This window comes from Drosophila sulfurigaster, unplaced genomic scaffold (assembly GCF_023558435.1).
Source record: "Drosophila sulfurigaster albostrigata strain 15112-1811.04 unplaced genomic scaffold, ASM2355843v2 contig_104_pilon, whole genome shotgun sequence".
NCBI classification, from domain to species: domain Eukaryota; kingdom Metazoa; phylum Arthropoda; class Insecta; order Diptera; family Drosophilidae; genus Drosophila; species Drosophila sulfurigaster.
In genome coordinates, this window is record NW_026909659.1 from 212,501 (window position 1) to 218,503 (window position 6,003).

A 6,003-nucleotide genomic window follows, 5' to 3' on the forward strand; every position below is an offset into this window, starting at 1 on the left:
CTAACGTATCTTTTGTTGCACTAATTTAATAATACAACAGTAAAACTTCATTATTTTTAACTTTTTTAATCATATTGCCTTCTATATGATTATTTTCATATATTATTTATATATGACTTATGCCGGCAAGACTCACTCCATATACATAGTCATATATATTTCACTTGTGAAATTTTTCTCATATGACATGCCTGCTCGACATCACCACCCCTATATAGGTTTTGTGACACGTTTTCTACAACCAGCTCATTTTACTAAGGTCTACCATCTAATGTATCTTTATGTTGCACTAATTTAATAATACAACAGCAAAACTTCATTATTTTTAACTTGAATAATCATATTGCCTTCTATATGATTATATTCATATATTATTTATATATGACTTATGCCGGCAAGACTCACTCCATATACATAGTCATATATATTTCACTTGTGAAATTTTTCTCATATGACATGCCTGCCCGACCTCACCACCCCTATAAAGGTTTTGTGACACGTTTTCTGCAATGCTTTTATTTTATTTAGTATTACCATCTAACGTATCTTTTGTTGCACTAATTTAATAATACAACAGTAAAACTTCATTATTTTTAACTTTTTTAATCATATTGCCTTCTATATGATTATTTTCATATATTATTTATATATGACTTATGCCGGCAAGACTCACTCCATATACATAGTCATATATATTTCACTTGTGAAATTTTTCTCATATGACATGCCTGCTCGACATCACCACCCCTATATAGGTTTTGTGACACGTTTTCTACAACCAGCTCATTTTACTAAGGTCTACCATCTAATGTATCTTTATGTTGCACTAATTTAATAATACAAAGCAGGCTCAATTTTTAACTGTATAATCATATTGCCTTCTATATGATTATTTTCAATATTATTTATAATGACTTATGCCGGCAAGACTCACTATATACATGTCATATATATTTCACTTGTGAAATTTTTCTCATATGACATTGCCCGACCTCACCATATGGACTTATGTGCACGTTTACAGCAATGCTTTTATTTTATTTAGCACTGCCTGCACTAATAATAAACAATGTAGGAACATCATTATATTTGCATTATTTTTTTTTAACATATTGCCTTCTATATGAATTTTCATATATTATTTATATATGACTTATGCCGGCAAGACTCACCATACATAGTCATATATATTTCAGTGTTTTCTGATATGACATGCCTGCTCGACATTCCACCCCTATAAGGTTTTGAGACACGTTTTTACAACCAGCTCATTTTACTAAGGTCTACCATCTAATGTATCTTTATGTTGCACTAATTTAATAATACAACAGCAAAACTTCATTATTTTTAACTTGTATAATCATATTGCCTTCTATATGATTATTTTCATATATTATTTATATATGACTTATGCCGGCAAGACTCACTCCATATACATAGTCATATATATTTCACTTGTGAAATTTTTCTCATATGACATGCCTGCCCGACCTCACCACCCCTATAGAGGTTTTGTGACACGTTTTCTGCAATGCTTTTATTTTATTTAGTATTACCATCTAACGTATCTTTTTGTTGCACTAATTTAATAATACAACAGTAAAACTTCATTATTTTTAACTTTTTAATCATATTGCCTTCTATATGATTATTTTCATATATTATTTATATATGACTTATGCCGGCAAGACTCACTCCATATACATAGTCATATATATTTCACTTGTGAAATTTTTCTCATATGACATGCCTGCCCGACCTCACCACCCCTATATAGGTTTTGTGACACGTTTTCTACAACCAGCTCATTTTACTAAGGTCTACCATCTAATGTATCTTTATGTTGCACTAATTTAATAATACAACAGCAAAACTTCATTATTTTTAACTTGTATAATCATATTGCCTTCTATATGATTATTTTCATATATTATTTATATATGACTTATGCCGGCAAGACTCACTCCATATACATAGTCATATATATTTCACTTGTGAAATTTTTCTCATATGACATGCCTGCCCGACCTCACCACCCCTATAGAGGTTTTGTGACACGTTTTCTGCAATGCTTTTATTTTATTTAGTATTACCATCTAACGTATCTTTTTGTTGCACTAATTTAATAATACAACAGTAAAACTTCATTATTTTTAACTTTTTAATCATATTGCCTTCTATATGATTATTTTCATATATTATTTATATATGACATGCCGGCAAGACTCACTCCATATACATAGTCATATATATTTCACTTGTGAAATTTTTCTCATATGACATGCCTGCTCGACATCACCACCCCTATATAGGTTTTGTGACACGTTTTCTACAACCAGCTCATTTTACTAAGGTCTACCATCTAATGTATCTTTATGTTGCACTAATTTAATAATACAACAGCAAAACTTCATTATTTTTAACTTGTATAATCATATTGCCTTCTATATGATTATTTTCATATATTATTTATATATGACATGCCGGCAAGACTCACTCCATATACATAGTCATATATATTTCACTTGTGAAATTTTTCTCATATGACATGCCTGCCCGACCTCACCACCCCTATATAGGTTTTGTGACACGTTTTCTACAACCAGCTTATTTTACTAAGGTCTACCATCTAATGTATCTTTATGTTGCACTAATTTAATAATGCAACAGTAAAACTTCATTATTTTTAACTTTTTAATCATATTGCCTTCTATATGATTATTTTCATATATTATTTATATATGACATGCCGGCAAGACTCACTCCATATACATAGTCATATATATTTCACTTGTGAAATTTTTCTCATATGACATGCCTGCTCGACATCACCACCCCTATATAGGTTTTGTGACACGTTTTCTACAACCAGCTCATTTTACTAAGGTCTACCACCTAATGTATCTTTATGTTGCACTAATTTAATAATACAACAGCAAAACTTCATTATTTTCAATAACTTGTATTAATCATATTGCCTTCTATATGATTAAAATTTTCATATATTATTTATATATGAATTCACCATGCCGGCAAGACTCACTCCATATACATATTCATATATATTAAACTTGTGAAATTTTTCTCATATGACATTTTTGCCCGACCTCACCACCCCTATATAGGTTTTGTGACACGTCTACAAAAATTTTTCTCAAGTTAAATGCAATCTTGCTTTTATTAATTATTTAAAAGTATTACCATCATTCAATTTTCACATGTTGAAATTTTTTCAATGTTGAACTCAATCTCGGTAATAATACATATGGCTGCAGTTCAAAAAAAATTCACCAAGTCCAAAAAATTTTTTCTCAAGTTAAATTCAAAATCTTATCTCATTATATTAATAAACTGTATAACATGCTATTTCAAAGTTTTTCATTCAATTTTCACATGTTGAAATTTTTGTCAATGTTGAACTCATATCTCGGTAGAACCTCATATCATATGGCTGCAGTTCAATAAAAATTCACCAAGTCCAAAAAATTTTTCTCAAGTTAAATTCAAAATCTTATCTCATTATATTAATAAACTGTATAAAATGCTATTTGAAAAGTTTTTCTTCAATTTTCATATGTTGAAATTTTTGTCAATGTTGAACTCATATTCGGTAGAACCTCATATCATATGGCTGCAGTTCAATAAAAATTCACCAAGTCCAAAAAATTTTTCTCAAGTTAAATTCAAAATCTTATCTCATTATATTAATAAACTGTATAAAATGCTATTTAAAAGTTTTTCATTCAATTTTCACATGTTGAAATTTTTGTCAATGTTGAACTCATATCTCGGTAGAACCTCATATCATATGGCTGCAGTTCAAAAAAAATTCACCAAGTCCAAAAAAATTTTTCTCAAGTTAAATTCAAAATCTTATCTCATTATATTAATAAACTGTATAACATGCTATTTAAAAAGTTTTTCATTCAATTTTCACATGTTGAAATTTTTGTCAATGTTGAACTCATATCTCGGTAGAACCTCATATCATATGGCTGCAGTTCAATAAAAATTCACCAAGTCCAAAAAAATTTTTCTCAAGTTAAATTCAAAATCTTATCTCATTATATTAATAAACTGTATAAAATGCTATTTAAAAGTTTTTATTCTATTTTGACATGTTGAAATTTTTGTCAATGTTGAACTCATATCTCGGTAGAACCTCATATCATTTGGCTGCAGTTCAATAAAAATTCACCAAGTCCAAAAAAATTTTTCTCAAGTTAAATTCAAAATCTTATCTCATTATATTAATAAACTGTATAAAATGCTATTTGAAAAGTTTTTCTTCAATTTTCATATGTTGAAATTTTTGTCATATTTCGCTAGAACCTCATATCATATGGCTGCAGTTCAATAAAAATTCACCAAGTCCAAAAAATTTTTTCTCAAGTTAAATTCAAAATCTTATCTCATTATATTAATAAACTGTATAAAATGCTATTTAAAAAGTTTTTCATTCAATTTTCACATGTTGAAATTTTTGTCAATGTTGAACTCATATCTCGGTAGAACCTCATATCATATGGCTGCAGTTCAATAAAAATTCACCAAGTCCAAAAAAATTTTTCTCAAGTTAAATTCAAAATCTTATCTCATTATATTAATAAACTGTATAACATGCTATTTAAAAGTTTTTCATTCTATTTTGACATGTTGAAATTTTTTGTCAATGTTGAACTCATATCTCGGTAGAACCTCATATCATTTGGCTGCAGTTCAATAAAAAATTCACCAAGTCCAAAAAAATTTTTCTCAAGTTAAATTCAAAATCATATCTCATTATATTAATAAACAGTATAAAATGCTATTTAAAAAGTTTTTCATTCAATTTTCATATGTTGAAATTTTTGTCAAAATTGAACTTATAAGTTTTTCATGTCTTAAGTTGCGCCACCAATATGATGGCGTTCTTTTGCTACCAAACATATTAAATGCATACTTAAAATACGCATATTTAAGTATTCTGTATATATATACATATGCATATTCTTAATTTTCGCCACTAATATGATGGCGTCCTTTTGCTACCAAATAAATATATATTACCAACGCATAATAAATAAATGCATATTTAAAATACGCAAGTATTTTGTAAACAAATTTTCGCCACTAATATGATGGCGTCCTTTTGCTACCAAATAAATATATATTACCAACGCATAATAAATAAATGCATATTTAAAATACGCAAGTATTTTGTAAACAAATTTTCGCCACTAATATGATGGCGTCCTTTTGGCTACCAAATAAATATATATTACCAACGCATAATAAATAAATGCATATTTAAAATATGCAAGTATTTTGTACACATAGATATACTATGCATATTCTTAATTTTCGCCACTAATATGATGGCGTCCTTTTGGCTACCAAATAAATATATATTACCAACGCATAATAAATAAATGCATATTTAAAATATGCAAGTATTTTTACACATAGATATACTATGCATATTCTTCATTTTCGCCACTAATATGATGGCGTCCTTTTGGCTACCAAATAAATATATATTACCAACGCATAATAAATAAATGCATATTTAAAATATGCAAGTATTTTGTAAACAAATTTTCGCCACTAATATGATGGCGTCCTTTTGGCTACCAAATAAATATATATTACCAACGCATAATAAATAAATGCATATTTAAAATATGCAAGTATTTTGTACACATAGATATACTATGCATATTTTTAATCTTCGCCACTAATATGATGGCGTCCTTTTGGCTACCAAATAAATATATATAATTAACGCATACTAAATAAATGCATATTTAAAATATACAAGTATATTTTGTACACATTGATATATTATTTATTTATATATATAATATATTCATATATTATATAAATATTCTTCTTATATGCGTAATTGTATAACATAATTATGCATACAATTTTGCATATTTATATATATAAACATATATACGTTTCCATATATACATCATACATATAATATTTTTTATATATGCCTTAAACATATATATTTTA